This window comes from Babylonia areolata, chromosome 35, assembly GCF_041734735.1.
Source record: "Babylonia areolata isolate BAREFJ2019XMU chromosome 35, ASM4173473v1, whole genome shotgun sequence".
Classification (NCBI taxonomy): domain Eukaryota; kingdom Metazoa; phylum Mollusca; class Gastropoda; order Neogastropoda; family Buccinidae; genus Babylonia; species Babylonia areolata.
This window is the reverse complement of record NC_134910.1, coordinates 18,131,470-18,151,516: the sequence shown is the minus strand read 5'-3', so window position 1 is coordinate 18,151,516 and position 20,047 is coordinate 18,131,470.

Genomic DNA, 20,047 nt, shown 5'->3' with positions numbered 1-20,047 from the left:
TCACATGGACAGTTTCACGTGGACTGCCAGCAATTGGACAACGACACACGATCCTGGGTATGCATGTGTACGGGGAACACAGGATGAAGAGGGTGGGGGTGGGGGTGGGGTGGGGGAGGGGGGGTAGAAATAGTATGGACGATGGGACAGCAAAATGAACAAATAGGTACATAGAGAGATCAATACAAAAATTTTGGCTCCTTTTTCAACAGGCTGTTGACAATGAACAGAGTATTTGAATTAGTGAAATTAGCTGGTTAAGGTGTAAAATGGTTGACAGTTGGTGGATTGGCTGCATGGTTGGTTATACATGTTGTGTATGACGAATGTATCGGTCTGCATTTCCAGGTCATTGGCAAACTGACCACTCAACAACCAGCATGCCATTTCATGGCAACTCATGGCAAGTTGGTTCGTTGATTGACTGTTTGCCTGGATGGTTAGCTGACAAGTTTGTATGTGAATGAATCTGTGTACATTGATGGACAGTTGGTTCATTGAATGGTTAGTTGGCTGGCTGGCTGGCTGGCTTGACCTTCAGTGTCAATTACAACAACAAAATGCTGCCAGCAGTGTCGTCTGTACAGAATAACTCCTTTAACAGTCAAAACGTAAAAACATCATGGTATTTTTTGCAGACTTGGTTGAGGGGAGTAAAGGAGGCAGTCCACATCGCCGCCAGGAACTCCACCCTCAGCCGTGACCGGGGCCGACACAACCTGCCTTCGGTGTACTCCTCAATCGTCAAGTCGCATTGTCAGAGTTTGCTCACGGCGATGCGCACAACTGATAGTTCTCTGCCCAGCAGTCGCGCTGAAGAAGCCGGCCGGATCGCCAACGAAAGCTATGCAAGTGATTAGCCTTCTTTGACTGAGGGATCGGTTTAACTGGGTTGTCGTTGGTTGAGTTCTATTGTGCATCTGTTGATGTTTTCGTTCGAGTCGATATTTGTTTTAAACATTTTAATCTGGGTCATTTCTCAGTGTCAATATCTCCATTACACGATATAGCAAAGAAACCAAATACAAAATAGCCTGATAGACAGATAGATAGATAGACAGATTGGTAGATGAAATACATTAAAATTTAATACTATCTAGTTATTGTAATGAAACAGATCAGTAGATATAATGTGTACTCATCTAAAACACATACACGCTATTTCTTTCATGTAAATAGTCATAACTTTAACAAACTATCTATTTTCAGAATATTGTGGCATATGGTCAGGATGTTCAGAAGAAGTAACTGATCTTATGATTATTTTCGACAAAAAATCTTCATAAACTCCTTCCTGAATTTTTCACCTGTTAAACAGTAAATGTAGAAGTTAACCACGCTATTGCAGTACATCATCATGTGCGTGACAGCCCTCACTAACAGAACCTTGACACGCTCAGCCACCGAGATGGTAACCGACGGATCAAAAACAAACAGAGCGACGTAATTCACCGCAGCTGGCAAGGTTAACACAACGTAGGCCACAGACACCAGGATCACAGTCCACGTCACAGAGTTGGCTGCTTTCTCTCGAGCCACTACAGAGCCTCTCTCTGCACATTTGTGACGAATTTCTTGAACTGTGGCCCTGAGTTTCCACACCAGCACACAGTTGGCGAAGATGATGCAGGTGAAAGGAAGAAGAGAATATAACACCAGGTCTACGTACGTGAAGATGCCATCGACGAATGTAAGGTAGCTTCCAAGCAGAACAATGCAGCGGTAGTCACTGGTGCTGTTAACAAAACGCAGGTTATACCCGTACAGGTAATGAGAGTAAACACAGGCATGGAAGACCACTGTTCCCAAAACCACAGTGCCCACAGTCCGCCGTGTGCACAGAGAATTGACGCGGTGTGGCCACACAACACAGACAGCTCTGTGAAATGTCAGACTGACCAAAAACCAGCCGCCGATTGTCGTGGATGCCGTCTTGATCCAGTTGTAAATCTTGCATACAATATTGTTTTGGTGTTTAATGTAGTATCCAAAAGTGATACCAGCCCACTCATCCAGAAGAAATACATCAAGAATTACCAAATCAAGAAATGCCAAGGCGGTGAAATAGATATTGATCACTGCCTCATCGAACTTGTGTCTCTTCATTATAATGATGGTCATGACATTGCCGAAGTTGCCGAGGAGGAGGACGAGAGGAGCACCGAAGGTCCAAACGTACCTGCTGGTTCTGTACAGCGGGTGTGAGTACACCGGTGCTTCTTCCACGTCTGCTGAGCTTACTGTGGTGAAGGAACTGTTCCAGACATGTGGAGGCAGCATTGCTGTGGTGAGTGCTGCACACCGGGTGAGGGTGGGGGTGGGGGTTACCTCACGTCCTTCAGCTCCACTGCCGATCTGACCTTCAGCCAAACTGGTGGCGGCTGGTTTCTGAAAATACAAAACACTTTGAAGTTGACGCAGTATCCATAATAATCATATAAAGGCTAGATTGTGTACATCCTTTTGCTGTCACAGGGACATTGGAAAACTGCGAAAGTGATGGAGCGTATGTTAGTCCTTCAGAGGACAGGCAAAGGAAACCTGGCTGAGTCATTATAAAGAAGAGAGAACATGAAAATTTTTTTTTTTTTTTAGAAAACTACTGTAAGTGAATTAATTCTCGGGTATAGATGACTTCCAAGGCACAGGCATGAAAAAAATTATGACAGTAATATATATATATATATATATATTGTTAAGCAGAAACAAAAAGATTAATTGACTTGACTTCCGCTCACTGTGACGTGCGGAGGTGTTTTGGTTTGTCTCCATAAAGTGTTAGCTTTCTGCAGTGTTGTATTGTCTGACTGGAGGTGTGTTGGTCTGTCTCCATAAAGTGTTAGCTCTGTGCAGTGTTGTATTGTCTGACTGGAGGTGTGTTGGTCTGTCTCCATAAAGTGTTAGCTTTCTGCAGTGTTGTATTGTCTGACTGGAGGTGTGTTGGTCTGTCTCCATAAAGTGTTAGCTTTCTGCAGTGTTGTATTGTCTGACTGGAGGTGTGTTGGTCTGTCTCCATAAAGTGTTAGCTTTCTGCAGTGTTGTATTGTCTGACTGGAGGTGTGTTGGTCTGTCTCCATAAAGTGTTAGCTCTGTGCAGTGTTGTATTGTCTGACTGGAGGTGTGTTGGTCTGTCTCCATAAAGTGTTAGCTTCCTGCAGTGTTGTATTGTCTGACTGGAGGTGTGTTGGTCTGTCTCCATAAAGTGTTAGCTCTCCGCAGTGTTGTATTGTCTGACTGGAGGTGTGTTGGTCTGTCTCCATAAAGTGTTAGCTCTCCGCAGTGTTATATTGTCTGACTGGAGGTGTGTTCATCTGTCTCCATAAAGTGTTAGCTCTCCGCAGTGTTGTATTGTCTGACTGGAGGTGTGTTCATCTGTCTCCATATAGTGTTAGCTCTGTGCAGTGTTGTATTGTCTGACTGGAGGTGTGTTCATCTGTCTCCACAAAGTGTTAGCTCTCTTCAAGATGGCGCCAGACAATGGCGACACGGGGATGGCTGTCCTGTTTATTTTGTGTTTAATTCTGTTTATGTGTTCGGGAAACAGCTGCGATCTTACAATATGATCGTGACACGCTGCTGCGTGTTAGGGAACAGGTAGGTGAGTCCAGTGTTTTGAGATCTCACTTCAACTCACTCTGTCATGATTTACAACCGTCAACAATGAACACCGACTGGTCAGCACGCAAGATCAGCCCGCGAGGAAACGGGGAAAGCGAGGTGGGGCCCTTTCAATGTTACGCCAACGAAGTTTTCACATACCTCTACCCAGTATGTTCCTGCCCAACGTTAGATCTCTACCCAACAAAATTGACGAACTCACATGTAATATTCAGACGAGGAGAGATTACAAAGTGTGTTCTTTGTTTTGTTTTACTGAAACATGGCTTAACCCGGACATCCCTGACAGCACCGTTCAACCACTGTACACAGAGCTGACCACACTGCTGACTCAGGCAAGCAAAGGGGCGGCAGTGTGTGTTTCTTCGTCAAGACACGCTGGTGCTCCATGTCCAAGTGCTATCACGTGCCTGTTTCCCTGACGTGGAGTTCCTAACCATCGGTGCTGACCCTTCTACCTCCCACGCGAAATTCCCTCAGTGACGCTGATCGCTGTGCACATCCATCCCACAGCGAACCTCTCCGCTGCACTTCGTCTGCTGGCAGATGAAATTAGCAAGTGCGAGAACAGTTGGCCCGGCTCCACTGTTGCTGGTGATTTCAACAAAGCCAGCCTCAAGAAAGAAATGCTGAAGCTGTACCAGCAAGTGGACTGTCCAACACGTGGTGACAAGACCCTCGACCACTGCTACACCTCCATCAAGAAGGCGTACCACTCGATCCGCTGTGCACCTTTGGGACAGTCCGACCACAGCATGATTTTTCTGGTGCTGGTCTACAAACAAAAACTGAAAGCTGAAAAAACAGTCGTGAAAACTGTGAAACAATGGTCGGCTCCTGCCTTAGAGACCCTGCAGGACTGTTTCAAATGTACAGACTGGAATGTTTTTAAAGACTCTTCCAGGGACTTAAATGAATATACCGACACAGTGTGTGATTATATTTCATTCTGTGAAAGTGTGTGCATTCCATAAAAAAAATATCAAAATATTTTCAAACGACAAAATTTGGTGCAGTGTTGTATTGTCTGACGGGAGGTGTGTTGGTCTGTCTCCATAAAGTGTTAGCTCTCTGCAGTGTTGTATTGTCTGACTGGAGGTGTGTTGGTCTGTCTCCATAAAGTGTTAGCTCTCTGCAGTGTTGTATTGTCTGACTGGAGGTGTGTTGGTCTGTCTCCATAAAGTGTTAGCTCTGTGCAGTGTTGTATTGTCTGACTGGAGGTGTGTTGGTCTGTCTCCATAAAGTTTTAGCTCTGTGCAGTGTTGTATTGTCTGACTGGAGGTGTGTTGGTCTGTCTCCATAAAGTGTTAGCTCTGTGCAGTGTTGTATTGTCTGACTGGAGGTGTGTTGGTCTGTCTCCATAAAGTGTTAGCTCTGTGCAGTGTTATATTGTCTGACTGGAGGTGTGTTGGTCTGTCTCCATAAAGTGTTAGCTCTGTGCAGTGTTGTATTGTCTGACTGGAGGTGTGTTGGTCTGTCTCCATAAAGTGTTAGCTCTGTGCAGTGTTGTATTGTCTGACTGGAGGTGTGTTGGTCTGTCTCCATAAAGTGTTAGCTCTGTGCAGTGTTGTATTGTCTGACTGGAGGTGTGTTGGTCTGTCTCCATAAAGTGTTAGCTCTGTGCAGTGTTGTATTGTCTGACTGGAGGTGTGTTGGTCTGTCTCCATAAAGTGTTAGCTCTGTGCAGTGTTGTATTGTCTGACTGGAGGTGTGTTGGTCTGTCTCCATAAAGTGTTAGCTCTCCGCAGTGTTATATTGTCTGACTGGAGGTGTGTTGGTCTGTCTCCATAAAGTGTTAGCTCTCTGCAGTGTTGTATTGTCTGACTGGAGGTGTGTTGGTCTGTCTCCATAAAGTGTTAGCTCTGTGCAGTGTTGTATTGTCTGACTTTTTTCTTCTTCTTTTTTCACTTTCTTGCATGTGTGCACTTCCGGTTTATTTATTTATTTATTTAATTTTATTTCAAAACAATAAACTCCCTCACTTACCGTTTATAAGTCACTGAATAACTAATTTTAAATTGTAACACCGATTTTTCAAACGTAGTTTTCTCAGCTGTTCATGGTGCTCATCCGCCTGACACAGCCATGTTGGGTGTTCAGTGAGAAAAGATCAGTCGAGCACCATACAGGCTTAGTTTTTTATTATTTTTTCCCACCTTTTTGTGGCCTCAGCTGCATGCAGCTCATGGAGCACACTCTTTTTTTCTTCTTTCTTTCTTTAAAATAATAACCATTAGTGCTTCACATTGGCCAGAAAAAAGCAAAAACATATTTATATTTTTTAATAAAACAAAAACAAAAAACATGAGCAAAAAACCCCAAAATAAAACATAACTAAATAAAAGGGGAAAATAATTGAACAAATATGCATACGCATGCATACCTACATGTCTGTCTGATTTCATATACGCGTACATTTCGTTGTAAGTCTGACTGAGACACATTGGATTCATACTACCTCTCTTTCACTGATGGTGTGCAGTTAATATGTGTGAGTCAATGCAACGACTGACTTACGTGCATGAAAACGACTGTGGTGTTGACCGTTATATGCCGACAGGATAGCGCGAGGTTACGGGTGCTTCTCGGGTACATGATTTCAACTTGTACAAATGAAAGAATATGCACTTTGGGGTATCAATATAGTTTGAAAGTACCATCTGAAACAGAAGAAAGTATTGTGAAAGACAATACTTCACAAGATCGACAGGGTGGATACAAATAGAAGCCTTCGTCTACATCATCGTCCTTACACAATAAGTAACAAACCAAAACAAAGTATAACAAACGAAAACAAACTATAGTAACAAACCAAAATAAACTACAGTAACAAACCAAAATAAACTAAAGTAACAGACCAAAACAAACTACGGTAACAAACCAAAGCATACTGCAGTACCAAACCAAAAGAAACTACAGTAACGAACCAAAATAGACTGCAGTAACGAACTAAAACAAACTACAGTAACGAACCAAAATAGACTGCAGTAACGAACTAAAACAAACTACAGTAACGAACCAAAATAGACTGCAGTAACGAACTAAAACAAACTACAGTAACGAACCAAAATAGACTGCAGTAACGAACTAAAACAAACTACACTAACGAACCAAAACAAACTACAGTGACAAACCAAAATAAACTGCAGTAACAAACCAAAATAAACTGTTACCCAAAAGAAATCGAAACAGGATAGCCACTCTGACAAAAACACCGACGATGGCACATTAAAGAGATAAAATGATCTCTTCTTAACATGGCCATAGTGAATAGGCAATCAGAAACGAAACAAATGACATAGACTGTATCAGCGAGAACTAAGCAATGGAGAGTCGTTTGTTTGACATACAAAGTGTATACATTGAAAAACTGAGGGTTGGGTGGGGGCATGTGGAACTTCGAGACGAACTTGCCGAACAATAAAAAACAATTGCCAGTTTAATGAATGAACTGAATGACAATGTGATGATGTTGTTGTTCAAGAAAGTTATCCTTTAAAAAAGAGTTCATGACACAGATTTCTAAAAAAAAATTAATAATAATAAAAAAAGAAAAAACAAAAAACAAAAAGAAAGAAAAAGAAAAAAACAACAACTGTGTAATTGAAAACTCTTCTTTTAAAAGACCTACTAAAGCTTTGATGTGAGCCGAACATTGTAATGTCCCATTGAATCAATGTGTGAATGAAAATCCACTGATCTGTCTATATTACTCTCATGTAAACTGGGCACTATAATACCTATGAAATTAATGCTTTGAACGGATATTTTAAATTCTGTCATTACATTGTAAATTGTACATCATGGTATCACACAGAACAATGTTTGAATGAATATTTACTGTTCTTCCGATATAATTTTTGACGTGGAATGATTGATATTCAGAACCATATAATTATTGTTGTAACTTCCCAATGCAATATATCATATTTAATAATTATGTAAACCTTTGAATAAAAATGTTTTGAAAAAAAATACCAGTAAATGATGATGACTGGCTGAATGGTTGTGACGAGACAGGATTACTGGCTGAATGGTTGTGACGAGACAGGATTACTGGCTGAATGGTTGTGACGAGACAGGGTGTACTGGCTGAATGGTTGTGACGAGACAGGATTACTGGCTGAATGGTTGTGACGAGACAGGATTACTGGCTGAATGGTTGTGACGAGACAGGGTGTACTGGCTGAATGGTTGTGACGAGACAGGATTACTGGCTGAATGGTTGTGACGAGACAGGATTACTGGCTGAATGGTTGTGACGAGACAGGATTACTGGCTGAATGGTTGTGACGAGACAGGGTGTACTGGCTGAATGGTTGTGACGAGACAGGATTACTGGCTGAATGGTTGTGACGAGACAGGGTGTACTGGCTGAATGGTTGTGACGAGACAGGATTACTGGCTGAATGGTTGTGACGAGACAGGATTACTGGCTGAATGGTTGTGACGAGACAGGGTGTACTGGCTGAATGGTTGTGACGAGACAGGATTACTGGCTGAATGGTTGTGACGAGACAGGATTACTGGCTGAATGGTTGTGACGAGACAGGGTGTACTGGCTGAATGGTTGTGACGAGACAGGACTACTGGCTGAATGGTTGTGACGAGACAGGGTGTACTGGCTGAATGGTTGTGACGAGACAGGATTACTGGCTGAATGGTTGTGACGAGACAGGGTGTACTGGCTGAATGGTTGTGACGAGACAGGATTACTGGCTGAACGGTTGTGACGAGACAGGGTGTACTGGCTGAATGGTTGTGACGAGACAGTATTACTGGCTGATTGGTTGTGACGATACAGGATTACTGGCTGAATGGTTGTGACGAGACAGGGTGTACTGGCTGAATGGTTGTGACGAGACAGGGTGTACTGGCTGAATGGTTGTCACGATACAGGATTACTGGCTGAATGGTTGTGACGATACAGTATTACTGGCTGAATGGTTGTGACGATACAGTATCACTGGCTGAATGGTTGTGACGAGACAGGATTACTGGCTGAATGGTTGTGACGAGACAGGGTGTACTGGCTGAATGGTTGTCACGATACAGGATTACTGGCTGAATGGTTGTGACGAGACAGGATTACTGGCTGAATGGTTGTGACGAGACAGGGTGTACTGGCTGAATGGTTGTGACGATACAGTATTACTGGCTGAATGGTTGTGACGAGACAGGATTACTGGCTGAATGGTTGTGACGAGACAGGATTACTGGCTGAATGGTTGTGACGAGACAGGATTACTGGCTGAATGGTTGTGACGAGACAGGATTACTGGCTGAATGGTTGTGACGAGACATGATCCACTGGCTGAATGGTTGTGACGAGACAGGATTACTGGCTGAATGGTTGTGACGAGACAGGATTACTGGCTGAATGGTTGTGACGAGACAGGGTGTACTGGCTGAATGGTTGTGACGAGACAGGGTGTACTGGCTGAATGGTTGTGACGAGACAGGGTGTACTGGCTGAATGGTTGTGACGAGACAGGATTACTGGCTGAATGGTTGTGACGAGACAGGGTGTACTGGCTGAATGGTTGTGACGAGACAGGGTGTACTGGCTGAATGGTTGTGACGAGACAGGGTGTACTGGCTGAATGGTTGTGACGAGACAGGATTACTGGCTCAATGGTTGTGACGAGACAGGATTACTGGCTGAATGGTTGTGACGAGACATGATCCACTGGCTGAATGGTTGTGACGAGACAGGGTGTACTGGCTGAATGGTTGTGACGAGACAGGATTACTGGCTGAATGGTTGTGACGAGACAGGGTGTACTGGCTGAATGGTTGTGACGAGACAGGGTGTACTGGCTGAATGGTTGTGACGAGACAGGATTACTGGCTGAATGCTTGTGACGAGACATGATCCACTGGCTGAATGGTTGTGACGAGACAGGATTACTGGCTGAATGGTTGTGACGAGACAGGATTACTGGCTGAATGGTTGTGACGAGACAGGATGTACTGGCTGAATGGTTGTGGGTCGTTGTTGATGTGACAGCTTTTCGACACAAAGTCATATGCGTGCTTTCAATTTACATTGTGTACAGCTACTGTAATCAATATGCATATTTCTGCACTCTTTTTTTTTTTAAAGGGAATCCGTTTCCATGTAATTGATTATAACAAACAAAGACTTTCAGATAAGTGAACTATGGCTGTTGTTGTTTGTTGTTGTTTTTAAGGGAATCCATTTCCATGTAACTGATTATGACAAAGACTTTAAGATAAGTGAACTATGGTGGTTGTTGTTGTTCTTGTTTTGGGGTTGTTGTTGTTGTTTTTTGTTTGTTTTGTTTTTTGTTCTTTTTTTTTTTTAAGGGAATCCATTTCCATGTAACTGATTATGACAAACAAAGACTTTAAGATAAGTGAACTATTTATTTATTTATGTTTGAAAGGGAATCCATTTCCATGTAATTGATTATGACAAACAAAGACTTTAAGATAAGTGAACTATGTGGGGGTTTTTTTGTTTTTGTTTTTGTTTTGTTGTTGTTGTTGATTGGGGATCCATTTCCATGTAACTGATTATGACAAACAAAAACTTTAAGATAAGTGAACTATGCGATAGTTTAAAATTGCTGATCGCCTTTTAAAAAGAAACCTCTGTTCTTATGGAAATCCAAGGAGAAAAATATTTACCATATGTATGTATGTCGACATATATATATAAGTTTATGTATCAATCTATCTATCTAAGTGAAAAAAAACCGAAAGCCAACGACAACAGCAATGCCACCATAACAACCATCATCAAAGTAACTCAGGGGATTATAAAAAGACATCTAACTTATTTATGATACTGATTCATAAAGATGAAAAGCTTCTCTTTTTTTATTTTTAGGCAAACAACGATTTAACATTCAGCTGTAAGCTTATTTCATTCCTGGACCAAAATGTGCACTCTGTTATATAAATGATAGTGAAATGTAAACAAAAAGCAGTACCTGTGGAAAAAAAATTAAAAAAGATTTATATTGTATTTTTTGAAAATCGGAACATTTCCAGCATTCGTTCGGATATTTCAGACTGCCACTGTCAGATTTGTCTCCTCCACTGTTAACCCACGTCTGGATAACTGCAATTCGTAGGCTATTCGTCGGTCTTCCAGCTGATCAGATCAGTCGTTTGCAGCTCAGAACAGTGCAGCTAAACTTGTAACGCGGAAATTCATGCGTGAGCATGTGACACACTTGCTAAAAGAGCTGCACTGGCTTCCAGTTAAGTTCCGCATCCAGTTCAAATAGCCATGCTCGCGTACCGCTTTCTCAGTGTCTCTCTTCTTCACTCACAACCTATCAGTGTTCCCGGTCACTTCGATCTTCGGTTGAAAAGTTACTTCGGGCGCTGAAGACCAATCTGAAATGTTTCGGTCACCGATCATTTGGTTTTTCAGCCCCAACTGTCTGGAACCGCTGTACTATCGCCGGTTAATAGAACTGCCAAATTGTCGCCGATTAATGGAACTGCTAAATTCTCGCCGTTCGACGACATTTCAGCGGATTGGCGACACTTCAGTGGTTACTTAATAACCGCTGATTTGTCGTCGTTATTTTCTGCACTGTTTGTTCATGACAAACAGTTTGTTTTGCTTTGGGAGGGGTGATTGAGGGTATTCTGAGTATTTGCGTGCTCATCTCGGAAGCATGCCTATGTTTTCCCGAGACTATAATTCCCCAGGTTTTTGTTATCCCAAGTCAGTTGTGGTCAGTCGTGGTCAACGGTGGTCAGTGGTCAGCGGTGATCAGCCGAGGTCGGTTGTCAGCGGTCAGAAATGGCTAGGAGTGGAAAGTGGTAAGTGGTGGTCAGTGATCATCGGTGGTCAGCAGTCAGTAGTGGTCAGCAGTGGTCACTGGTGGTCAGTTAAGTTATTTATTATTTATCAGTGGTCAAAACCGGTAAAAAAAAAAAAAAAGTACTACTGTTACACAAGATTAAGTGGTCAGCAGTGGTTCTAGACCTGGAATGTGTATGTATGATGCACATTTCTCCATGGTATGATTATTATTGTTATTATAGTTATTTTTATCATGGTAGTAGTAGCAGAAGCAGCAGCAGCAGAAGAGATACTGGTAGTAGTAGTAGTATGCTTCCTATTATATCTACTGAGTTTGCTTTCCATTATTCATGTGTCTACTTAGTGCGCCGTGTGTGTGTGTGTGTGTGTGTGTGTGTGTGTGTGTGTGATTTCGTGTTTTGTTTTATCGTTAAATTCACTGTCTTCGTTGTCATTGATTGGCATTGTGAACATTGTATCCTAACTGAATACTTCGTTGAAAAAACACAACCGTTTCTCCACTTAGTTTTCAGTGTCAAAGTCGGGGAACTCTTTCTGATGTCAGACATGGTCTGCCGCGTCAGGCGATTGATTCCGCCAGCTGCCCTTTCCTTCGAAAAGCACCTTAAAGTACCATTATTCTGGAAACAATCACCCCTACTTCTAATACTACTACTACTAATGTGGAGTGATGGCCTAGAGGTAACGCGTCCGCCTAGGAAGCGAGAGAATCTGAGCGCGCTGGTTCGAATCACGGCACAGCCCCCGAAATTTTCTCCCCCTCCACTAGACCTTGAGTGGTGGTCTGGACGCTAGTCATTCGGATGAGACGATAAACCGAGGTCCCGTGTGCAGCATGCACTTAGGGCACGTAAAAGAACCCACGGCAACAAAAGGGTTGTTCCTGGCAAAATTTTGTAGAAAAATCCACTTCGATAGGAAAAACAAATAAAACTGCACACAGGAAAAAAATACAAAAAAATGGGTGGCGCTGTAGTATGGCGACGCGCTCTCCCTGGAGAGAGCAGGCCGAATTTCACACAGAGAAATCTGTTGTGATAAAAAGAAATACAAATACAAACACTTTCCTATTAACACACACTGTTTAAAATCAGGTGTTTTTTCCATACGCATTTCAAACCACGTACATGACCCGTTCCTCCTTCAGTGGACCACCTTTGTGTTGACCCCTGACCCCTGTTGAGATACATTTCCCAACTTACTTTATTCAAGCTTAATATTTTTGGGTGATACGATAATAACGTGGATTAAAACATCAATTAAAAACCTGCCTGTTTTTGTTTATGTGGAAAGAAGATTATGTCATCGAAAAATTATTTTTCTCTGTTGCATTAAAAAAAACACATATATATATATCCACGGAATATTAGTTTCTTGAGAAGACGACATTCAACAGCAAAGTGGTTAAAAACTGTCATCTTAAGAAACAGGACAGGCACTGCTCTCTGTCGGTAAAACAAAGAAAAACAACAAAACAACAACAACAAAAAAGAAGAAAAAAAAGAAAAAAGAAAAAAAAAATCACGCTGTAAACACATACACAGTATGCGGCATATTCTTCTGACAAATCAACGACCAGGAACGACCAGAGATATTCTTTGTTCATAAACCTTTCCACTAGATCTTTGACCAACTGCGTCCTCGCACATCACTATTTCAAATGCTTACGAATCAAGCGCCGCAGTGTCAAACAAAACTCCTGTGGCAAAATGTAAGGGGTACTGTACTTATGGTATGAAACAACAACAACAGCAACAAAAACGTGGGTGCAGATGAGGCACCCGGAGAACGTATCACGTGGGGACGGCGTTGCTTATAATTGTGGCTGCAAATTATTATGATTTCTAGATTTTAATGAAGACGTTTCGATTGTGTGGAACTCACGCAATCAATTTGTTTCGTTTAAACTTGTGTCATAATTAGAACAGTGTGGATTATACTACATTTGTTTGTGGTTGGGTGTATACATTCACACACACACACACACACACACACACACACACACACACACACACACACTCTCTCTCTCTCTCTCTCTCTCTCTCTCTCTCTCACACGCACTACAACATACTCTCACACACGAGTAAACAAACACATTCTAGCACACACCTCTACGCACACTTAACACACACGCAGATATACATGCGAGTACACACGCGTACACACGGACACACGCGTACACGTACAAACACACACACACACGAGCGTACACATACACAGTCCGGCGCACAAATCCACGCACACGTAATACGCACGCAGGCAAGCATGCAAGCACACACACATACACACGGACACTCGCGTACTCATATACACAAACGCACGCGCGAGCATACACATACATACACACACGCGCGCGCGCGCAGTTGCAAACACATAAACACAGTAAGGCGCACGCACTCGTCCTCATTACCTTTAAAATCAAATAATTATGGAAGCGAGAAGTAAATATTATGAGAGTATCATGCGAAGCAATTATAAATGTTCATGGTGGATTTTCCTCCAATGCTGGCTGTGCTGACATGATTTTCAAGCGCGTCAGTAGTGATATGCTCCAGGAACATGTTGAACAGCGTGGAAGACAGAAGGCAGCCACGACGGACTCGACCTGAAGTATGGAAGCACTCTCTAATATCGCCCTGTGTGAGTACCGCGTTGGCTGTGTTGGATTATAGTTGCCGGGTGGTGTGGATAAGTTTTCGCCCGACATTAATTTATTTCATTGTGGTCCATTGTGCTTCCTGCCAGACTCTTTCGAACGCCTTCTTCCAGTCTATGAATACGTGGTAGAAATCCCGGTGGTGTCGGAGGTTTTTTGCACAAAGGGTACGCAAATTTAATATTTATTCGAATTCTTCAGGAATGATGGTATCTGGTATATTTCTCAAATAGAGCACACGTGATCACGAACATAGTGAATGTTACGCGTTTCATAATGGCAGGGGGAAAAGGGAATGAGAAAGATGGAGTGAATAACGGATATACATGTATAGAGTAAAAGTATTTTAATGCCAGACCTCTGGCCTAATAACATGTGTAGACACGAACTGTGTGCAAGGGAACGTTTACATTTTTTCCAGTTTGCATCCGCACATTCATTGCTTTGTGAACAAAACTAGACAGCTCAACTGAAAAAGTTTCAGAAGTGCTAGATATATGTAGGCCGAATTCAAACATAGATGGACTGACTGTTTTAATTATGATGTGTTCATTCAATTGTGTGTGAGTGTGTGTGTGTGTGTGTGTGGGTGATGTGTGCGCGTGCATATATATATATATATATATATATATAGTGTGTGTGTGCGTGTGTGTGTGTTTGCTTGATGTTTTAGTCTCGAAAATCTTAAACTTGGGTCTGGTCTATTATGTTGTAACGTAAAGAGCAATTCCATTTAATCATGTTTTTACTGAAAGTCTTAGATGCTAATTGTGCTTATTTTTTTTAGATTATGCTTATTTCTGTTGTTGTTGTTTTTTTTTTATAATTGTAAGTCTTATATTATACTGATTGTGCTCATTTTTCATATTTTTCATCATGTATTTTCAATCTATTCTTACTTTTTTGCTTAGGAAATGTTACGTGTGTGTGTGTGTGCACGACTATCCGCATTTTATAATTTCAGCGTGTATTTTTCTTCATTCTGAGTTTAGATAATGTCTGGTGTGGATGTGTGTGTGTGTGGGAAGGGGGGGGGGCGGAGATGCGCGTGTGTGTTTTTTGATACTGCAATTTTAATTCTATTGCCAGTTTGTAGGCATCGAGTTTCTTATTTTAATCCCATTCTGTACATAGTTTCTAGAATAGAACAAAGAGTCTTAATTCATTTATTCATTCGTTGGTAGTAGTATCATTGTTGTTATTATTATGACTGTTGTTAATGTTATTATTATTGTCATCGTCATTATTATCGTTATTACTATTATTGTTATCTTTATTGTTGTTGTCATTCACTATATAATTAGTTGAGTATTCAATTATCTATTTATGCTATAAACTCTCCTTAATTTACCGGCTTATTCATTAAATTGTAACCTACTTGTTTATAATTAGTAAACAATGGGGCCAAATGATTAACAAATAATAAAGAGTGGTAACTCTTTCCACACACAAGGTGCATAACTTCAAGCCAATGCTGCTTACGCTACCAATTCAGCTAGCACACAAATAAATAAAAGGTACATTGGAACAAACCCAGACACTTCCCCAAAAAAGGAAGCGCCGGGCTTGCTCTTATACCGATCATTTGACATGTGCACACAGCAGCAATGATTGTTTATTAATTTCAAGTTCAAACTACCCCAAATCCATATGTGAATAAGATATCACGAATTTTACTTATCCAACTTTTGTAGTTTTCTATTTTCATTCATTTATACGAACCGAAGCCAAAACTTTATGTACACTATGTAAGTATTTGTAAAAATTGGAAGTGTACCATTTTCTCCATATGCAATATGTATAGGAGATTTGGAGTTAACACCTAAAATCTCTTTAAAGCATACGTACTCTTTCTATGCATCCCTGGTCTTGATCGTGTTAGAATGGACTGTATTTGTCAGTCAAATATTTTGAAAAAATACCAGGAGAGTGTTCTCCAAAAGACCATAGCAAATACCCACCATCTCTAGTTACCCTTTCTTAATTTTTCACGGGACTCGAAGTTTACCGCCATTGTAAACAGAAGGAAGGAAAGGAAGGAACTGCAGTGCCATAAGAAGTAAACGAGCATACGCAGAAGGGAATCCCCGGGGTTTTTAAATATCATTATAGACAATGGGTTTGCTGCCCGAGTCCACCATGTGTGTCTTGAATACAGAGGTGAGTTTACCTTCAAGATAAATTGTGCCTGCGGATCCCTACCATGTCAAAAGTAACTTGTCTTAAGGCAGAATGAATTTTGTCTTGGATACGGCCCTGAGGATCATTCCTGGCCAGTAGCCGTAGCCGGCTACATTTGGTACCAGAGGAGGACAGCATCCATCAACTGGGTCGAGCTCAGCAAGTCATCATTTTCAGACTGCGCATAGGCCAGTGCCAGCCGTCTCCCATCTCTACAAACTGAAAATTTCTCACACATACCAATGTCCGTGTGACACCGCTCCTTAGACTCCAGCCCATGTCCTGCAAGACTGCCCTCTACACGAAGAGCCGAGGTGCCAGATCTGGCCCAGTCGCACAGCGCTCCAGGACAAGTGGTGGGGAACGGCGACAGAGCTCCAGCGAACTAGCCTATTTCTTTTTTCGGAAAAGCCAATACCCGTAGGCATTGTTGGTTAATTTGTGGCAACCGTGTTTTTCTGAAGGTTTAAGGTACGCAGAATCGATTTCTATAATTTACCAAGCGCCACATTGCTCCAGTCTCCCATGGTAACGGCTCAAACAATATGTCCGCCACGCCAAACGAACATGTACATTTTATTAAAAAAAAATCAACAACTGAGTCAACCAAAAGTAAACAATACTGCTTTAAACCTCCCAAAATAGTTATTTATATAAATTAAACACTGAAATATCTTCTTGATACTAACTGTTGATAAATATGTTATCCACAAACCACCAACAAACACTGGACTGATATCGTTTGAGACATCAGAATGTCCATCAGGATGGACCCACTTCAATCAAAGTCACAGCGATGTTTCACCTGAGATTACGACAGTTGTTACATGCCAATCGTACAAGCGCCAGCCCATCAACTTGATACGCTTCATACAGTTGTGTTGAGATGCAAGCACATCGCCAGACAACTTGGCCAACACCATGTTCTTATAACAGTCAACGAAGCCCTCTTCTGGAGACTGATGGAGCTCAAGTGGGCCAAACCAGAGTACCAGGGCTTTTTGGTTGTGAGATTAGGAGGTGTTCATACCACTATGAACTTTCTTCAGATTATTGGAAAGCACGTACAGGGATCAGGTCTCCTGGAAGCTTGGATTGAAAGTAACATCTTTGGTCCAGGAACAGCAGAACAGGTGATGTCTGGAAAGTCCTATGCCCGGGGGATGAAGGGACACAAGTTGACACTTCAAGCACTTTGGCGATTGCTTGTTCCCAAGCTCTTGATGTTCATCAAAGACACAGTCCAAGATCTAGAAAGACAGATACAGGATGAACTGTCCACTGATGGCACAGATGGACTGATGAAGTTGTTTGCTTCTCCAAACTTCAGCAAGGCTATGGATGCATTTGTGTCGAGCAATGATAATCCCAACTTCAAGTTCTGGTGGACATACATGCAGATGGTCCAGATTCTCCTACTTTTCACCAGAGCACACAGAGAAGGCCTTTGGCAACTACATCTGCATACTTTTGGCCAAATGGGGATTCATCTTCTTACGTGAGGTGAATCAGTTGCCGGAGAACGTCAAGGCGGAGTTTGAAAAGAGCAACTTCGTGGTCAAGAGGTCACCTCAACAGTTCAACCAAGTTGACCCTGACCAAAGTCAGGAATAGCTCAACAACACAGGGAAGAAGGGTGGTGGAATAGTAGGCATCACCAAAACAACCACAGGTTGAACAGGTGGGCCCTCTCCTACAACCTCAGACATCACATCAGCAGTGAAACGAAATGTACCTTTGGACTGAGACAAGATGGCAACTTCATACACAATCACAAGATGACAACTTCACACACAATCAGTGTAACCCGGCAAGACAAAGGCTTGATCTGAGGGATGAAAATAAGCTGCTGAACACTTTGCAAACCTTTAAGCTCTTCACACACGAGGCAACCACAGACTTGCAGAACATTGCAACACAGGACGTTATCCCCAGCAACATCACTGAATATTTGTTGACAGTCAAGGAAAGGGGTCAAGGCCAGCTATTCAAATTCATTGAAGAAAGGCTTGTTGTCTGCAACGACCGACAAGTGCAGTTCAGAGACACTTTGCACAGGAACAAATGCCTGACATTCGCATCCCTGTTCGAAGTGGAACAAAAGCAATCCAAGACGAGTGCACAGAAAGTCATCCAGGCTGACAGAAAATTTCTACAACGACTTGTCACGGCATACAGAGCTGGGAGACACGTCAATCTGCAAGACATACTACAGCATGAGCTTCTTCCTGCCCCAGCTGCTATAGCAGAAATGACTGGCAATCTCCGTTCTGGTCAGAAATCCCTTCTAGCAGATGCTGTGATTGGTGACACACCTTGACTCCCAAACCTTCAACCAGCTGACCTTGGAGAAGAACCCACACTCGTCATTGATGGCCAAGCACTTGTGATTGCAACTGGAAAGCCACCAAATGCCAAGACCTTCGGTGACCTAGCTGACACATTTGTTGAATCTGTTCTTCAGAGTGGCGCTGTCTTCACTCGAATTGATGTTGTGTTTGACAGGTACTATGAAATGTCCATCAAGAATGGCACCAGACAGAAACGAGGCAAGCATGCAGTGCCCGTGAGGAGAGAGATACAAAAGAGAGAAGTCCCTCTACCACCAAAGTAGGAAAACTTCATTGCCCTTGCAGAGAACAAAGCTGACCTGGCCAATTTCTTGTCTCGCCAACTGAACCTTCAGGCTCCTGAAAACAAGATCATTGTAGTTTCTGGTGGCTTCAGTGATGAAGAACAGGTTGAGTCCTCAGCTCCTGATGTAAACACTGAAGAGTTAGAAGCCAAACACGAGGAGGCCGACACTCGGCTTATTCTTCACTGTGTGGAGAGCCAAGCTTCAAGCGCTGTTGTTGCTGCACGAGATACGGATGTGCTGGTCCTTCTCCTCGCCCACTTCAACAAAATGCCATGCTCAAAAGTATGGATGAAAGCGGGAACGTCAAAGAACAGAAAGTACATTCCAGTCCCACACCATTGTAGATCAACTTCCCTCTGACAACAGTTTCCTCAGTGCCTTACCGGCATTTCATTCACTTACTGGAAGTGATACGACATCGTTCCTGGTGGCCATACCAAGATATCCTTCTTGCAAGTCCTCAAAGAGCATCATGCCCTCCTTGCAACACTTGGAAGAGGTGAACTGTCTCACCAAGCGTGTGCTGATGCAGAAGCCTTCATCTGTAAAGTGTACAACTTGGACACTGCTTCCGTAGACGATGCAAGGTCAGTTCTGTTTGCTCGAGCCCAGCCCTTGGAAACCTTGCCACCAACACACGACGCCATGTCGTTCCATATCATGCGAGCACATTACCAGGCACTTGTCTGGAACCAAGCTGACAAACAACGTCCAGTGCTGCCCAAACCAGAGACCATGGGATGGACCATCAACAATGGCACATTTGCACCTATTCTGATGTCTCTTCCAGCAGTGCCTGAAACCTGCGTTTATCTCATTAGCTGCGGTTGCAAAACAGTGTCAAAGGAGTAACTGCCAGTGTAGAAAGCACAAACTGCAATGTACTGGTGCATGCAAGTGCAGCACTGGTGACACTGCAGAAACAGCAATACTTGAAAGCATGAACTGAAAGAGCATAGTCTCTTGTTATCAGCAGGCATTGTTCCTCTATCATTTACATACACTAAAACGAAACTACACGAACTGAACCAGAAAATCGTGAATAGCCAGGCCTCTGTTCCATTAATTTAACGTTGCTGGCTGCGTCTGCTTTATCGAGAGATTTTATTGGATTTAGCAAACTGGCACAGGAGAAGGTACTGTT